This window comes from Crassostrea angulata, chromosome 5, assembly GCF_025612915.1.
Source record: "Crassostrea angulata isolate pt1a10 chromosome 5, ASM2561291v2, whole genome shotgun sequence".
Classification (NCBI taxonomy): domain Eukaryota; kingdom Metazoa; phylum Mollusca; class Bivalvia; order Ostreida; family Ostreidae; genus Magallana; species Magallana angulata.
The window spans coordinates 58,237,434-58,257,671 of record NC_069115.1 but is presented as its reverse complement, the minus strand read 5'-3'; the positions used below and the strand labels follow the sequence as shown (position 1 = coordinate 58,257,671).

The 20,238-nt window shown below is 32.5% G+C and overlaps 1 long non-coding RNA gene and 1 pseudogene across 1 annotated transcript; both read right to left on the bottom strand.

Annotated features, from left to right (window-relative positions):
- Positions 1-3,472: 3,472 nt before the first annotated feature.
- Positions 3,473-9,129, bottom strand: LOC128183711 (nacrein-like protein; annotated as a pseudogene).
- Positions 9,130-15,226: 6,097 nt separating this feature from the next.
- Positions 15,227-17,948, bottom strand: LOC128183714 (uncharacterized). The gene is made up of 4 exons (XR_008243648.1): positions 17,884-17,948; positions 17,440-17,493; positions 17,099-17,119; positions 15,227-16,603 (listed from the first exon to the last, which is right to left on the bottom strand). It is a non-coding gene; the product is annotated as an uncharacterized LOC128183714 (long non-coding RNA).
- Between the last annotated feature and the right edge of the window lie 2,290 nt (positions 17,949-20,238).

Here is a 20,238-nt window from a genome sequence, read left to right as displayed (position 1 = left end):
TCAAACAGAGTGAAACGTATTTACCTGTATACACCTGTCCCCATCACCAAATCAATAGGCACATTTTCCAAAAGAAAAAAAACCAAGCTGATCAGGTAACAAGATCAGGTAGTGCTTTACAGCTCGCCAACAGCATGTGGCTAACTGGACCCTCATGCGATAATTTAACAAGGACGTTGCCAGAACTTCAGTAGCGTTTCCCATTGCTGGAACCAAACAGCGATTGTGAGATTTGACCAGAGTTTACCTGCAACAAGATCCATATAGATGATGAGAAACCCACTGAAATCAGAAAAGGGTCAGAGAGATTCTTAAGGTTCTTTACGTGGGAATCCCTCGTGCGAGGAGTCAAACTCCTGAAATTATTCGTTCGTAGGCGAATCAAACAGTGATATTGATTCTGTTACAGCATATGAGTTTGCAGAGCTCTTCGTTATACAGAAAATACAAGGAGAAGTATACAGTAAGCCATTCAAGAGCACCAAAGGTGGACGGTCTTTACCCAATGGACACTCTCTAGTTGCCTTGTCACCATTCATTGACAAACATGGCGTGCTCCGTGTTGGAGGTTGACTGACCAAGAAGAGTTGGGTCAAGGAGTTGGCAATCATTACCTTGTAATTATGCCGAAGAACCACTACGTCACCAAGCTGCTCGTGCATAGGTTCCACCATCAAGTGTTACATCCTAGACGTCTGCTGACGGAAGGCGCAATCCGCACTGGTGGATTCTAAATCGTCTGTGCTAAGAATCTGGTACGGTCAGAGATAACGTCTTGTGCTACATGCCGCAATTTTCGGGGAAGTTTCGGATGGCAAAATATGGCCGATTTACCAGAGGATAGACTTCAGCCTGCCCCACCCTTCTCTTATGTTGGTGGCAAACCTTCAGACCGTGGATCACAACACAGCGACAAACACAAGGAGGAACTGTGAATCAAAAGAGATGGGAGTTGATGTTTACTTGCCTTGTTTCACGTGCTGTTCACTCGAAAGACATCAAAGAGTTATCGACCTTTTTTATTTATCAACGCATTAAGCAGGTTCATGGCGTCAAGAGGACAAGTCATTCAGTTCAAATCAGATCGAGGGACTAACTTCATTGGGCTGAACATTCCTTCCGACCTAACGATATCCTAAGATATTCACATTATAACATTAATGTCATATGTAATTCTAGATTACTATTTTATAGCTAATTATAACGAGTAACTGAATATATAGTTGCTGATATCATTTTAAATTATCAAATTCAATAACATAAACGTAATTATTTTATTACCAATGTTAAAGGCTGTGTGCCTGTGTGTTTCATATATATAGCAAATACATGTGAGCACGCAAATGAAATTGTTATTTGTCATATTGTATATTAATATTTATGTTAATTATTTTAGCGCTGATCCCATATATATTATAGTCCTGGGGTCAGGCTAATAAATGAGGTAACCTACAACCAGACTTGTTTTTCATCATTAAAACACCGGCTACAAATGGCGCCTAACGTGATGGACCACGAACTTAGAGGACTATCCACTCGACCCACTTCTAGCTTGTGAAGGCCTTGAATGGTGAACTTTCCTTGCAATAGGAGGACAAGACTTCCGTTCTTCGGATCAGCAGCAGAACCCGAACATGTAACGATCCGGACTTTCTCTCATCACGGACACTTCAACTTACATTGAACGCATTCTTGTGATTCATTGTTTTATTGAATATGTAAAATTCCACAGTCAGTCTGCATATTAAAACTTTTATGATAAATAAGATTTGAAAAAATCATTATTTTTTGTCAAAGGAAATATTTCTTTTGTAAAAAATGTTTAGCAAATCAATTTTTGTACAGGATGACAATTCAATTTTGCTTCAAATAAGACTTCTTAACGGCCTGTTCCACAAAAATATGGCTAACAGAAATTTAAAAACCATGATATTTTTTTCATTTTAGTAAAAAAAAATTCAACATGAAAAATGCAGCTCATATTGCTTTAAATGAAAGGATTTACACATTCAATTGCTACGGAATTGTCTTCCACTGCATATCAGATTTTTCTCAAATGCAAATAAACACAAAAGAAAGAAATCTCAACATTTTATACAAGAATAAAATAATTTCCTTTCTCTGTGCTGCTCTGAATCAAAAGAAATTTTATATAAGTTTGTAGAAATTTTATATAAATTTGTCAATGGGCTGTGATTGTTTTGACATGATTTTGCTGCTTCATAATGAGTATATACGTGTACATGGTTCACATGCATATGTTTGTAATGGAAATATGAAGGTCTTAAAATTTATCATAAAGGATTACTTGTATATATCAAAAGAATTGACAGACAGTGGGGATCGATTTCCTGAAAGACTTAACTTTCGTATCTGTTAAAATTCAAAGTTCATTGGATATTTTCTAAAATTCTCATATGTATCTAAGAACGCTTCGCACTCTGTTACAAAAAAGTAGTTATGGAGGAATGTGAACTGTTTCGTACTGTTGTTGGCTTTGTGTTGATGTGTCGAAGTTCAACAGTTTTTGTGTGAATTCGGTTGAAAGCGAAAATTTTCCCGTAAAAGGTATAGCTTTAAATTAATATTAATGCAAATGATTTCAAATATCTGCCTATTATCTTTATATACAATTATAGCAATTTATTTAGCAAATGTAACACAACCCAATTTCTTTCTTTTCAACTCAATATTCAGGTATATCGACGACGTATTATCAATTAACAATTGTTACTTCTATACTTACGTCGACTTGATATATACCGGGCGGTGAACTTGAAATAAAATGTATATGCCACAGAGCCTGCGTCATCTCTTTCATACTTGGATATTTTATTGGAAAAGGACATTGATGACAACCTAACAACAAAACTTTAATATAAACATGACGATTTTAACTTTTCTATAGTCAACTTTCCTTACTTATGTAGAAATATAGCCAAATCACCTGCATATGGAGGTTTTATCTCTCAGTTTATTCGATATGCAATGACATATTCTACGTATGAACAGTTTCTAACTTAAAGGCGAGGCAAACTAATGACAAACAAGTTGATAACGCAGGACTACCAACAGTCTCGATTGTAGTTATCTGTTCGTAGGTTCTTTAGTCGATTTAACAACCTTGTAAGCGAATACAATGTTCCACTGGTTCGCACACAGTTTTTTTTTCATACTTATTGTTGTACTATAATCACCTTATTGTCTACGGATTTTCCCGTTTTCCCGATTACGACAAAGAGCACACGGCGGACGTGACCTGTCAGCAGAGGATGCTCACTCCTCCATGCACCTGACCCTACATCTTTTTTTGAGATAATTTTATGCTAATTTGGAGATACAATCATTGATACCTGATTACATGTCTGTCTTCCACAAGGTAAGACTATATTTGATACGCGTAGCGACTTTTGAATTTTTCATACCTTTCGACAAAATGCACATAATATAGCATCAAAAGGGTAAAGTAATATACAACAGATATTTGTTTGCTTAAAGAAAATTCGATATGAATTTGCCTTTTAATTATAAATCATCGTATGATGGTAGTTTAATAAATTGTTCATAGTCATATTTTTTTAAGGATACAATGTGTTCCCTCAGTACAGGATCAAATAAGAACAGATCCTGTGATTTAATTACACTATAGTGATCCACAGTCTCCCTCTTTTGTATTTGTGCCCAAGTTTTTAATATCTATCTTGAGAACAAAATAATGTCTCTCTTCCGACAGAGTCCCACTGGAAATTACGTTCTATCGTCACGCGGGGGCCATCATACGTCCCTCGCTGTGGCGGTCTGTCCAGTCCGAATTTCTTCAGATAAGCGCCATTAACATCCCTGACCAATGACAGGTGTTTGTAAGCCTACAAGATCAATAAAAATGGGTATTAATGTCAAAATCAATATCTATGAACGATAAGAAAATGTTTAATTTATAACATAATAATTTTAATAAAGAGTCAATAAATAAGGGTAGTTGAATACGAGTAACACAAAATGAAGAAATGGCTTTAAAAAGCATTTGACAATATTATTTCATACTAAGTATAAGTGTTGCAGATCAAAATTCCAGCAATATCTTAACGTGAAAGTATTAATTTCAAATATTTCTTAGATACATGGACTTTCAAATGTAAATGTCCAACGTACGTAAACATTAATCTTACCCTTTTTGAAACTTTGATTGGACATCTCATGTTAATCCACGTGACTGTTTCGAAACATGGCGGAGTGGTTAGAGAACCTTGGTACGTGAAGTAGCTCCAGTCATGGGGTAATACGTCACTTGGGGTAATGCCTTCCGTGACGTCAACCCATTCACGATCATCTAAAATATTATATATCAGTGTCACAGATTTATTTTTATACATATCGGTGCCGAAAGAAGGAGATATAAGGGTTTGTTGTTTCATGCACAACAATCATTTGTTAACTTTTTATATCAGCAATTTCCTTTCCTTTGATTTGACAAACATCAATGTTATAACTAGAGGTTTCTTTTTTCTGTACCTAACCCGTCAGCAACGTTGTTGTAATAGCGAATTTTCTTATAGTACTTTTCCATTAAATAGCTCAGCTTCCTAGCATATCGAACGCGGCATCTTTTCGGTTTCCCGCAATATCTTCCTGGTATGGCGTCATTACGCCGGCATTTGCTCGATCCTGGACAGTCGTTGTCGTCGTCACATTTACACTGCCCTGATGATTTACAGGAGTATGCGGAATAAGGGTCGTTGTCATTACACACACATCTACTGTAGGGTCGGTGACGTCTTTCCCCGCAATCCTTTGATAACAAAAATGACATTAAAAATTATCTATCTATAGTCGTCGATGTTTAACCTGTTTAAGGTTCAACTATGTGGTTGAAATTACATAGATTTACTCGAATTGTTTACATTTAGTTATTTTTAATTTTGGGAATCGCTCATTCACAACGTTCTTGAAAAAGATTTTAAGAAAAATCTTTTTTTTTTTAGATAATGCATGCCTCATTTCCTTGAATATATTTTAAAATAATTAATAACATTAAATCGGGTTCAAGATTATCACACCTTTAGATTCCCGAAAATCTCCTCTGTATTCAAGTTTATGGACAATGTAGTTGAAAAAACGCATTATGATCGAAGATTCATGTTAAGTTAAAAACACTATCTTTTGAAACAGAATCTCAAAATCTTAGAATAAAACCCGTGATATTCCTAATTCACCTTATCTTTTCGCTCTTCATAATCATCGCCTGATTCATCGTCGTCGTCATCGCCGGCCACCTGTAACAGACATACACATCTTTGTGAGTTTCCATGATAGGAAACGATTTAACACCTTAGTTTATATGTTTAATAGGCTGATTGTTGTTCGAACAAAAGTTTTGCATATTTGTTTTAATAATCAAGTAACAATTCTGTCTTTTACTAATTAACAATTCTTAATTGTCAATGAGTCCATGACTATTAGTCATGGACTCATTGACAATTAAGAATTGTTAATAAGTAAAAGACAATTCTATTCTAGTTTTTTTTATTGTTCATACAAAATATATCGTGGTTACCACTGACTTATAGTTCCTCATGCAAACCAATAAACAATTGTGCTGTATACTGGCGTATTGTTGTTTAAATCAAAGTACGAATCATTCGTAATGAAATGTCCTCTTTTTTCGGAAGTAATCAGAGTGTGATAAGACCCCTGACCTGAATCATGACCCCAATGACCGCCAGTCCACGGGGACTCCTCTTGGCCGTGACGGCGTCTCCATACCGGGCGTTGTAAAAGACCAGGTGAGCCTGTAAAGGTAAGAACAGTTAGACGCATTCATCACCTGTCTTATAAATAAAGCGATAAACATTTCATAAACTGCTATAGTCTTCTTTTTAAGGTATATAAGGTGTGTTTTATATCTTTTTCATAGTGTTTAGAGCTTTAACCTTTATTTTATTTCGCATTTAGATTAATGAGTTCCCTATAACATAAACAATGTAAATGATTGTTTTTCATTCATTTACCGATTCAACAAGAAATATTTTGAAAAGCACGATGCCTTAGGGGAAGACATTGGTAGAAAGCAAAAATGAAAAGATAATACACGCGAAGATAAACGAAGTATACATGTATGTACTGTGCGCCGCCCATTGGTAAAATGGAAGATGACAGAACTAATTTAATAGTACAATCATTGTTTCTACAATGATTACAACACTTCATTCCCTTACAGAATTTTTGTTTTAATCGTTTTAGTAGATGAGCTCACAGAATTTACAATCGACCTAGCGTAAGTTATTTTGAATGCGAAGAATATGACCGTTTCATAGACAAGTCAATTTTAATCATAGCATTTAGGTCGATCTGCAAATTCTGCATTTATATAAAAGAATAGAATACCGGTATATAGATTATAATTTGAACATATGACATTTAATTTTAAATGATGTATGAGTGCAAACAAACCTCCATAGGGAATTTATTTCCGTCTATAAGATGTTCGGATCCATGGGAAAAACTTCTTCCGAGATGGACGTGAAACTCATTAAATATAAATTTCTGACCGGGGAGACCCGGCACGTTGTACAAGCCTACAGCCTCGCTCTCGGTCTCAAAATGTGGGGAATGCCCTAGTATAAAAAAATATATATAATCGTAGTTTTTCTGCCCTCTTAAAAAAAATAACAGGAAAATTTAGATTAAGCTTACACACGTGAATATAGCATTAATAAAGATTTCTAAATTATCCATATTTATCTTTTTCCCAATTTACTAAAATGACAGAAGTGACCCAAGTATTTAATGAATATATTCTTCAGTATACCGTTATTTCGAATACGTGCTGGAATACGCAGACAGAGGTTCTCAAATTGGAGTGGGTATTCTTCTAAATCCTCCCTGTAGGTGGAGACACTGGTTCTTATATTGATCGGTGATTGGGTGGATCCGCCACAGTAGTGCCAGTCAGACGTGATCTCATACCAATGTGTGGGGCCTGCAATGTACATTACATGTAAATGTACGTAATGTTTCTCTTACCTATTTCTGTGGTAAGAGCGCGGATGTACAGTTCGATTTGCGGAAATAACTGATGTGAAATAGGCGTTTTCCCGGTAGCTTTAGTGTTAATACATGTACTTATTCTAAGTGACGTAACGTCTGTATATATAACGTCTTTTCATTCTTAAGTTATTACCTGGCCTAGAATGTTTTTTTTTATGAATTATTCTTCCATGAGAGTTAATTTAATTATCTTGCCTTCAGCTTACTACAATGCTATAAGAACTTGATTTTATACATGTCACGGTACATTACTTTATTGGCAAATTATTAAGCATATCCTAAGACTGCAATAACGATGATTTTACAAAATAGTTTCACAAATTTTGCAAACAAAGTGAATATTAATTAAAAATAATGAATATGTTTTCCTCGTATTTTGCCTATAAAATCAATCCGTATTGAAATTATCTTCCCTGACTGAAAGAATTTTAAGTTATTTTTGAAAATGAAATTAAACTCTTGGATAAAAGAGAAAGTAAAACCAAGGATTCAAATTGAAAATACTATGGCGGAAACTCCAGCTTTAGTTATCTTATTGAAACATTTCTATTACCATGTTAAAACTCTATATATACATGTATAGAGAAAAAGACTTTGCTTTATTTTTTTGAAATCTTTTATCAGCAATTAAACACAAGCAATGTCAACGAATTTTATTGAATAATTTTGTGTTTTAATTGATCCTACTGTATCATACATCCACAGTTCCAAATCATAAGAAGATTTTGACTAATTTTGAGAATACAATAATGTTATTTCGGAATCACAAATTTATAATTGGTACATGTACACTTTTGAAATATTTCCAAAAATACTTTAAAGAGACTAGATGGTCAAATAAACCTGCAAATGTTCGTAACAGTTTAAGATATGATTTGTTTAGCTAAAAACTACTTTTTAATGATAAAAAAACTATATATTTTGCCTTTTTCAATTTTGGTTTTCTCCTATTACCTATGGTATTTGAAATAAAACTCTTCCTATAACGGAGATCAATACGGTCTAAGAATGGCCACAACCATCAAGCCCTCTTAAAGGGATAACAGAACTCATGTTCTATTTGAATTATCATTTAAGTCCTAATTCACTACTCCAAACTGGCTTACCGTGACACGTGGCGTCCGTGTAGCCAAAGTAAGCCTCAGAGGTGTCACATCCCGTACAACAGTCGTTAATCGGCCGGCGATCATTGGAGTAGAGGGATGTCCCGCGCGCTGGATCCAAGATGGCGACCAAGATGCCAAACGCTATCAAACCGTGTGCCCCGACCATTGCTCTGTCACAGTTTAACCCCCACCACGCGTGAGCACGCTTGATAAAGGGCAAAGTATGAATGCTGCCTTGTCCTGGCTGTTTGGTCGCTTTTTGACCCTCGATGTACTGCCCACTTTAAGAAAGTTTTATATGCTTACATTTATTACAATAACGCCCATTGTAGCAGGAAAGTCATAATTAACAAAAATACACATATTCGGCATTTATGTATATACTATAATTAATAGAATGCCAAGTGCATGACCTGACGCAATGAGACAAACATTGCCTCATGTCATTTTCCTCTTAGTTGTATACTCTACCTGAAGAGCTTAACTGTCACAGTGGCTAGATGATTTTGTATCTGTGCACATTTCTGAAAAAAAAATAATTTTTAAAAGAACTGTCATGGATTTACAAGACGTTCCTTTAACCAAATAGTATACAAGTTAGTGGTATTTTAATTGCTATTCTAAAGATTTTTAAATAAAAATCCCTCTTGAATCTGTTAATTTGTGAAGTCAACATTTAAGTATAACATTTAACCATGCAGTCTAATCGAACGTAAGACATACATGTGTGTTAATCTATCGCTTTCAACACTTTACGTGTTCAAAACATAAGTATTTGATAATTAAATTTTTAAAATAATAAAATACTAATCCGGTCTAAATAAAGTTTTGAAACTTTATCAATTTCATTTTTCCGAGTGTATGTTTTTTTCTCCATTCAGTGTACGATGACGCTCAGTAAGTCTGCAAATCTCCTTTATCTACATCATAACAAAATAACATATTAAAGCAAAAAAATTAAAGAGGAAGAAAAAAAACAAAAGATTTTTGTTCCAAAAAATTTAAAAGAATAATGCTCGTTTTATGCGATGACGTATAGCTGAACAACTCTCTACAGTTAGCCTCATGTTGATTCCGTAACTAGTATTGTCTAGTATTTGCAGCCAAGTGAGATTTTTCATTTTATCATAAAAAATAACCTCCTAAAAATCGTATGGAATAATTGAAAGCATAAATCCTCTTTTGAACAACGAAATTATGTTTCAGAAATGAAACTTTAATGATCCATAAAACATTACTTTGGTGTAGCATTCTCCATAACCTGCATTGAAACCGAGTTAACTGAAGCATGACTGTCACCATGGTCGGTCCTTTTGTACTTGTTATGCCGTGACGGCTTCTCCATACCGAGCGTTATAAAATGCCGTGTTAACCTGTACATTGTTAAAGTACAAAGGCTAAAACGAATTAATCATACACAAAGTAAATGTATACAGCCTGAAACGGCTTAGATAAGATATTAAGATATTATAACTTACGTCGCGTATTTTTCATTATTGTTTGTGCTCTGTAAAATTCCTTATTTAAAAAAAAATAGTTTCGCTGTAAATTAGAAAAAAAATCAATTTACATTAACTTATTGATCTCATCAAGAGGAAAGAATGTTTAGAAATTTTTACAAAGACAAATGAATAAAACAACAAATAGCAGAAAAGAAAGTAAAATAAAATACAGAATTATAAGATTCATAATGTAAACACCTTAAAAATCCAATTTTTTGCGATGATTCATTGCAAGTATTGCAAAAAATCACAAGGCAGTAACCTCGCCAGCTATAAACACAAGCATTTAATGTTTTTGAGCAAATAAAGAATGTATTTTGTCCCAACAAACATCCATGTATTATTAAGTGATTGAAATAACAGATCTTCATATATGGTAAAGTTATTGCAATTGTTAGACCTGTGTTGTTATTTTTATTTTATATTATGGGGATATCTTCTTGTCAGGAAGATCAATATAGTCAAAATATGGCAACGAACGTCAGGCCTTTTAAACAGACGTATGTACGCCATCTACAGAACCTCCAGTGTATAATCCCTTTTACATTATTATACATGCAACTGTGTTTTTCATGAATTTTAATCCCTATCAATTTGATATAATGATGCAAAGCACTTTGATATAAACTCTTCTACAGGTTTGAAAAAATACGTTGATGGAAAAAAATGTTTTCCTTTTTGTTTACATTATTATGTTAATTCATAGGAAGAGTAAAACTGCGCAGATATTTTACTTGTTATTTATATAGATCTGGTTGAGCTTTTTATATTATGTTTAATATTGCAACGATTATTGATAAGTAAATTGAATAATTCATATGTTTAACCAATTAACTAAAGTGTGCAACTTATCATGTTTATCATTATAATGGCTAATATTCCAATAGTTTATATATTTGTGCAGTTAATGTTTGAGTTTGATATTTTATTTTGCAATTGAATAATTATTAACATACTGTAATCGGATATTTTTTCACAGCAAGATCAGCTCTCAGAAAGAAGCATCATTTTGTCTTTCCTTAAGATGCTTATACGTATACTATTTGATCAGATATTTAAATATTTGTAAATATTTTTAACGAATCGGAAATATTACCTGCATACATCATGCAAATCTTATTAGAAATTGTGATTACTTTATATAAGGGTTTAATGATAAATTTTCCCACATTGTTTTCAAATAACCAATGAATCAGTAGAGCTTTTCAACCTTCTCGTTTCTTTTTATAAACATTTACTTTGGTGCACTTTAAAACAAATTTTACCATTTAATATTTTTTACATTCGGTATATATTTCCCCTTATGTCTGCAATGGAAATCTGTGATGGCGTATGAGCACAAGTAAACGTCATTATGCGTTTTTGATAGATTTATTAATGTTAGATTAAATGAAATGTTCAAACTAACATTACCAATTTGATATGTAATTTTGAAAAATAATTGTTACATTATAAGTAAGTAAGTAAGTATTTATATAGTGACATGTGTATGCAATTTCAAATAGAATATCAGCATAACTGAGCTCACTGAGCTGATATATATATATATATATATATATATATATATATATATATATATATATATATATATATATATATATATATATATATATATAACACCCGACGCATCTGCTTACATGCCACTTTAAACACATTATAAATGAAAATATTCTGAATTATATCTCCTTTAAAGAGGGCGGACCCTTCGTTTGAACAAATTTGAATTCCCTTTACCAAGTCATGCTTTGTGCCAAGTTTGGTTGAAATCGACCCAGTGGTTTTTGAGAAGAAGATGAACATGTGGAAAGTTTATGACAATGATAACGACAACGACGACAGACATCGGACAAATTTTAATCAGTAAAACTCACTTGAGCCTTCGGCTCAGGTGAGCTAAAAAAGGAAAACAGCACAGCGTCAAGAGGTAAACAAAGACATTATTATAAAGAATCCGATGAAGCCCGTGAGTTTGCATCCATTGTTTTGTTTAAACAGTTTATATTATATAATTATTTTTTTTTTACAGTCTCAAAAAAAAAGCTTTCCAGGCTAACTTCTAGCACTTAATTTTTGCCGCAGAAGAGAACTAATAAAATTATATTAAATTAAAATTTATGGTTGTTCTATTTATTATTCGTATAACTGACGAAAATCGTATATAATGTCTTTAAGGCGCTGATACAAATATATTTCCGACAAATAAACATCAATTTAAGTATGAATATTAGTATCAAATGCTTATAACATACCAGGTCCAGCAGATTATTCAATTTGTCTGCACGACCTGGTGAGTTATAGGACCGACGATGTCCAAAAATAAGCATTCAGTGTGCTATCATTGCTACATTTTTAAAATCCGAAACATAGTACTAATGAATTCATGTGTAATGTTATTTTACCACTTATAAAAACATTGAAATGAATGTACTAAATCAATAAAAGACATATAAAATGCAAATTACATGTATGTAGTGTCCTTGAAACAGGTATCTATACCAAGCATTTGCTGTTAACGGTTTTTTTACTGTGTATATTGCAATCATGAAAATATAGTTTGTAATAATTACAAAATAAATAAATTATTTGAATTATTCATATAAATGGTCAACAAATCAATACTCCGTATGAGATTAACAAAACACTTCGTATGAATTTTATTGTAAAGACATTGTTGAATCATGCCACTAAATGGAATTATTGTTCTTATAACATACTTGAACATTGTTGATGGCGTAGTTCATATTTATAAAACTAGTATATAACGATCAATTCTGTGAAGACAACCAAACCTCAAACAAAATCTAGCCATGTGTATAAAAAAGATAAAGAAAGACAATTCTACTAATTTAGGGACCAGAAATACAGTGATTGTAAAATTGTTCCCCTTGAATATGATTAAATGAATACTAAAAATGTTTCCTTTACACATATACCTGATACCTACCGTGAACTCTTTATCCAAAGAACACCCAGTGTTTTTCAACTGTAGTTAAACTTTCAAACATACAAATTTTGATATTTTTCTGAAATTCTTGTACAAAAATGAAAATGTCAATTACCTCCATGTCGGAATAGTCAGAATATCAACAAATATTGAGAATTCATAAAATACTTACCTAATACTCTGTAGGCATGTTTTAAAGGAGTTGTAGTCCCAGATAGCATGACTACGTTGGGCCAACGTTGGCCCTCAGTTGTTCATTACGTTGTACCAACGTTGGCAGACTACGTTGGGCCAACGTAATTTTGCTCATCGGCCCTACGTTCGCCCAAAATGTTGGGCCTACGTTGGTCCAACATGTTGGGCGAACGTAGGGCCGATGAGCAAAATTACATTGGCCCAACGTAGTCTGCCAACATTGGTCCAACTTAGTTAACAACTAAAGGCCAACGTTGGCCCAACGTAAAGATTACGAGGAAAATTACATTGGTCCAACGTCCTCTGCCAACGTTGGTCCATCCTAGTAAACAGCTGAGGGCCAACGTCGTGACAACGATCAAACTTTCAATGGCTAAACGTAGCATGTCGGCACTTATTCAATGTAATCCCAATTTAAATTCAACGCTCATGTCCAATTAATTCCTGTTTGCTTTTTGGCTTTTAAGATGCAGGAGTTCAAATATTTTATGCAAAGAAAACTTAAATAGTATACAGATTTTATTCTTTCTTAGTAAAAATTTACAAAACATTAAAAACACTTTTTAGAATTAAAAAGAATCGTTAGTATATTTCTTTGTCTATATGTATATTCCTTAGTAACAATCGAACTGTAGGGTCTGATCACTGTCCGGGTCACTGGCTTCAGTGGCTTGGGTTACCTCCTTGCTTTTTTTCTTTCTTCCCTTTTTTTCCTTTCACCTTCATGGTGTTTGAAAAACGGAACCCGTCCTTTGCAAGGGTTGCAATCTCTGCATCTGTTGCAGAGGCACATAGTCTGCTTTTGTTCTTACTGTGGCTGGAAATGTAAATTTTAGTTGTTATTTTTATTGTGCAATATGTATCAACTTTATCAGTTATACTGTAAAGGAATGTATATGATTATGAATACTTATATATTTTTTTTTTTACTTAACTGTGGACAATTCAAACAATATATAATATAAATGCCGATGCACAAAATAGTTTTTTTCTTCAGTAAAAAAAGATATACACTGACATTTGTTAATCTCGCATTTCAGTTGAAAGTACATAAGTTAATATAATAATTTATTATGTACTTACTTTTTGTAGCATATATATCCCCAATCATCTAATGTATAATTCGTAGAGTAGAAAAAAGCACTATTTACTATAGGTGTACACACACAACGGTTGCAATATATTCGAAATGAAAAGTGGCAGTTTTGACCATCCTGGTTATATCAGATGACCGATCTCCAAGGAAACTGGCCAGTCCCATGCTGTGAGTAGCACTGACCCAGATACTTGGGCAGTGAAGGAGCTCCGTCTGCCTCTAAATTTCGACACCTAAAGATTCGTTATGCAATAGGCGCTCCAGCTACAGTGTATTATAATACAACTCATCAGATTCATAAACAAGAGGCCCAAGGGCCACATCCCTCAACAGAGCAACAATGGCCAACATCTATGACCCAACAGTTTTAAATAATTAAGTCCAATACAATTTACAATGTTCCAATAATATTTCTCTAAAAATAAAAAAAAAAATCATTGTCGGGTTAAAAATCTAACAACGAACCAACGTTGGGCCAACGTTTGACAGTTTATAACTTTTTATATAACAAAGATTAACTATTTTTCAACCCAAATTACTGAGATCTATATACATACAATGTATCATGTTATGTATTCCAAAGTTAGAGAAATAGATTTAACTCAACTATTTATACATACACACTTTTTAATTAACATTTTCATGTGTTAAAACATAATTAAGACCCTATAAATTCCTTATAATTGTTATCAAAATTAACAGAGCAAATCACATTATTTATTCACCCATCTATACCTTACATCTGTTTGGTTATGTTTATGTTATCTGTTTGTTTGTCTTAGCTCTTTGTCATAATTCGTACATGTAGCATGTTAAAATGTTGGCCCAATGTTGGCCCAACTGCGCATCACCAACAAATGAGATCACATGGTTTTACCTACGTTGGCCCACCCATGGCCCAACAATGTTACGCCAACAAACACTTAGTTGAAATTCATGGCATGTTTTAAAGATGTTGGCCCAACGTTGGGCCAACTGCGCATTACCAACAAATATAGATCATATAGATCATATGTTTTACTTTTGTTGGCCCAACGTTGGCTCAACATTGTTACACCAACAAACACTTAGTCGAAATTCATGGAATGTTATTATGTTGGCACAACGTTGGCTCAACTGCGCATAACCAACAAATAGAGATCATATGTTTTATCTATGTTGGCCCAACGTTGGCCCGACGTTGTCATGCCAACAAAGCAATCAATGTGCTATGAAAGATGTGTTATAATGTTGGCCCAACGTTGGGCCAACATTGTGTGCCCAACGCCAACCATCGACCAACGGTACAACCAATTACCAACGTTGGCCCAACGTAGTCATGCTATCTGGGGTATATGTGTAACCAAAATGCTGTCCACGAAAACATAAACACATCGTACGCACATGTGTATAATAATATGATTCAACTCGGTAATTGGTCCAATTACAAATTTGGGGTCTATTTTTTAAAAGCGTTCTTCTAGACGAGAAAACTCGGTTTCTTGCCATTTAAACATTAATCTAGTAACATTAACTTAAATATCTATGTCTCTCACGCAACAGGCTTCACCATTTACATCGTTTGGGTTTGAAATACTTCATACTTCAGATGACTATTTAATCTGTTATAATTTGCATGATCAGATGCACCTTTGAAAGCAAATGCGATGCAAAACCTGATTATATTTTAAGATATCTGAATATCTTCTAGATGCTGTCGGCTGAAAGTGGCCATGTTCTTGTTTAAGTGTACAAAACAAATAACTTCAAACTGCCCAGCTTCAAGAAGATTTATTTAATCTAAGAGAAGTCGACAAAGTAGGAAATTCTGTTCTTGTTAAAAGCGGCTCCAGCATCTTTATGGGGAATCAGTGCATGCCAGACGCAATATGAGTTACCTACATGTACGTAGAGGTAACACGTCCCTGATATTTGCTGAAGCTTCATCTCAAAAAATATTTTAAAAATAAACAAAACTTTAAGTACCATGATAAAAAAAAGTTGTTTAGCTAGTAGAAACGTTAACATTACGCGCATGGGTTGTTTATGTAGGTCATGGTGAGTGGTTATTGAATGCAACCATACAACCCTTAAAACTCGGATAATGTATGATGGGTTAGATTGATAAAGAGTACAATAATGTTAGTGTCAATTTCATTTAAGTGCCTTATTGAAGAGTTATAACATAAATTTCCGTTTGTAGCTATTCCAATTTTAACAATTCCATTATTTCATGATTAAAATAAACACATGATATTAAATTCCTATTCTACTACAGTTATTGCCGAGATCAGGGAGATACGTTGCCATTTTTCTCCAATATACCACGAATGTCACCAATATAGTATTAGACCAGAAATTTAGCTTCGCATTGATCATGAAAGTATAACTTGAGAACGTACAACGATTTCAAACTATGTCAATTTTACGTCTTTGTTCCGGACGGTCTTAACGACTGTTTTTTTTTTTTCAGGGAGCTTAATGTGGCTGTTCCAAACCCTCCTAGCACATTTGCACATCGTATTGAATTACCCTTAAAATCTAAACGAATATGATTAAGATATTTCATAAATAAGTGAAGTGTATTTTACTACCAACACAAAACATTAGGCTCTTCATATCAGTCTGATCCTTTGATTGATACGCCTGATAACCAAACCTTTGGGGTTACATGGAACAGCCGTCTAAATTATCTTGTTCGTCTATCCATAGCAAAAACGATCTGTTGAATTATCTTGGAATGGAAATAAAATTTTTGGTATCGTGATTGTTGCAAGATACCATCCAAGGTCTCCAAATGTTGTTTGCTGACGCCTCTGCTTTTATATATATATATATATATATATATATATATATATATATATATATATATATATATATATATATATATATATATATATACACACACACACACACACACACATATATATATATATATATAAATATATATATATATATATATATATATATATATATATATATATATATATATATATATATATATATATATATATATATATATATTAAGCACATTTTTCGACCTCGGTGGTTATTCTGCAACAATCACCAAAAACTATCTATCAAAAAATATCGTAACGATTAGTTGTGAACTCTTTCCTTTATGTAGCTTTTAGTGTTACATGTATAATACACAGAGTTCATTTACTGAATAATTTTTAAATAAAAATGGAAGTAGTCCCCTAGAACTGATGTGAAATATTGTCCTTACCACAATAGTTCCTGTAAACATCTAAAAATAAATGAAAAGCATATGTATGTCTATTAACTATTTAGGGGTATGGAGAATAGGTATATTAACTTTTTAAACGGTATGGAGAATATGTATATTAACTTTTTAAGGGTGAAAAGAATACCAGTAAGTAAGAACATTTTGTATTTCTTGTGGTTTGAACACATTCCTGTTGATTGTGTTCAATGAAGATTGAAAAACAGGCTCTGTCTATGTTTATCTTCTTCCTCTTTTGTATTTTTAACGAGAGAATAAAGCTAGTCACAAAACGATAATTTATGAATAAGATTGCTATGATACTAAAAATTTCGTAAACGCACCACATGGAAATACAACGCCCTTTCTGTTTGTTGTCTGATGCTCCGAAGAAGTAACTACAAAAATGCAAAAAAATATGTATCTTATTTGCCAAGCTTATGTTTTTAAAAGCTGGAGAAAACCCAACGACCCTGTATTAATAAAATTAGAATAGTGACATTCATTGTCAATCAGTCATGGTATTTGTGCATACGTTTTGAATTATACACAATTTTTAATTTGCAATTCACTGTTGTCTTGTTTTCACATTTTAAAGAATTTGGAAATTAACTGATTAAATGATACACTAACTGTGATTCTTTTTGTAAAATTCAATTACCATGCAAAGGCATGTGATAGAAAATGTAGGTTTTATTAGAAAAAAAAGACTTCATAGACTAAATCAAACAGGCTAAGAAAAGAAAACAGATCGGAATGTTAAGAAAAGGAAATCTCAGAATATTGACCTGTTGTACTTGCAACCTTACACCCAGACACAAAGTCACACAGATCAGCAGTACATTCACACCTCTCCGTAATCTGGATAGATACAGCTGTAAACACAGTCAGATCCTGTGTATCCAGGTGGACATTCTGTAATTAAATTTATTGATTCTGACTATGATGTTGAGTTTCATTAGTAAACTCTGTTACATATTCATTCAAAAACATAAAAGATAGAGCAATATTTTTTAGAAAATAAAATTATGCTTTGATTTATTTCATTTTAATCCAAAATCAATGTAGTATTAAAATGTAATATCTGCTCATACTGTCACAATTTCCAGACGTCTTGTGTAATTTCTACCCAGAACAGCAAATTTCTTTACCATTTCTGCAAGACATATAAAGATAAATCCAGTCACATCTGAACATTTAAAATTATTGATATTGGTATCAATTTAACGGAATAAAAAGTAAACTTAATGAATTTTAAGAGGAATATCAAGATAGAAAACGGGTTAAAAATCGGACAAAGAGTAAACATTTGTCATATATAATTTGGACCCACGGGTTAAAGAGTTTGAATTATATTTGATTAGGTTTTAACTATATATTCATATTTTTATAATAATTCTTTTCTAATATTTCTAACAATTGTTTTAAATTTGAAATGTATATTTCAGCATGTTTAAATTAAATTGCAAATGATCTACATAGCACTTCTTTATCAATTATTGGGTCTCTAACGAGTAAAATTAAGCAAACTAATTAAAACCATTAGACAGCAGATTGATGCAGCTGTATAATCATTGATGCTTTTGTCTATATACATTAATTAATTACTCTTGTTTAATGTTACATTTTAGCTATATTTTTTTAACACAAAAAACAACCAAATATAATACAAATTAAAGTATAAAAAATATTTCTTACTCAATGCACATAGTTGATTGTGCTTTTGAATCTATGACAATGCATATGGCAACGATGATGTATTTGTCCATTTTGTGTGAAACAATATTACATTAATCAACATATAATAATTCTACTAGGTTTTTTTATTATCAAGCAAGGCGGACGGATTTTGACTCTTCTGAAGAGATGCAATGATATTTAAGCATCAAATTTAAATATCTATCAACTAGATAGTTTAACAAATATTATTCGAAGGATCGATAAAAAAAATTATGGAAAGACCCGTGTTAATAAATGTCAGCTAGATTTGTCTTTGTTTCAAAAGAGTTCAATATCTTTTGACAATAGGTACAATTAATTTTTAATTTGCAGTAAGTTGAGATATCACAAACATTGCAAATGAAAAACTTTTTTTAAACAATATAAAATCAAGCTGACACATACTAACATGTATCTTTGTTCCTTATCAAGAAACTTTTTTATCGATTCTTCAAATGATATTTATCTACAATTTTATATTACTGATCGACCAAAAAAATGTCAAAGACACATTTCTTATTGAAATTATAGGAGATCAGAAATTAGTTTGATGGTTATATAATTATCAATCATGTTCAAGAGTATGTTTACGAATAAACTAGCTAGTTGTATTTCACTCTAATCTTCGTACTTCTTTTAGCAAAGATGAACAATTGCTAAACTTATTATATTTTTAATATGAAGAATTGTATTAAAAAGTTACGCACCTTATGCATTTAGCTGCTCGTGCTATTGGACCTATGACAACGTATACAGTAAAGATGATATAGCAGTCCATGTTTAAGAGAATAAAGATTGTTTAATGAAATGATAAATTGTTATAGATTAAATACATTTCAAACAGGAAGGACGGATTTCTCCTCTTCTGGATAGGAAATTATGATGTAACATTTGACAATCTCTCGGTTTAATTTTTGACAAAGCAAAATGAAAAGCAATCATTTTCTTTATGAATAACAACTCCCATTATTCTCTGGAATGAAACCTGCTATTTGGTTATTGTAGGATATGAGAACACGTTGATTTATATACAGTTTCAGAGTTTATGCATTAGAAGTTTTAGTAGATTGTTGATATTGTTTTCTGTGTGAGGTCAATGTTTAAATATTTTTATCAATAGAAAATCAATTTTACGATTCTTTGTTTTACATTGCAATTTACCAATGATGAAACATTTTAAAATTTAATTAGTTCATTTGAAAATGCATATACCTTTTTTAAATGAATTCAACAGTGAATATTACAATTACAATTATGAGCAAACAGTCGTGAGTTTATTTCCTTACTTGCAATTTCTTATTCAGATTTTCAGATCGACTTATAAAGTAATTAAGTAAAAGATGGTCAGCAAAAGTCATTAAAAGTTGGCCTATAACAAGTTCAAGATCTTCCATTTGAAATTATCTATATGATCTTAGTTTTAT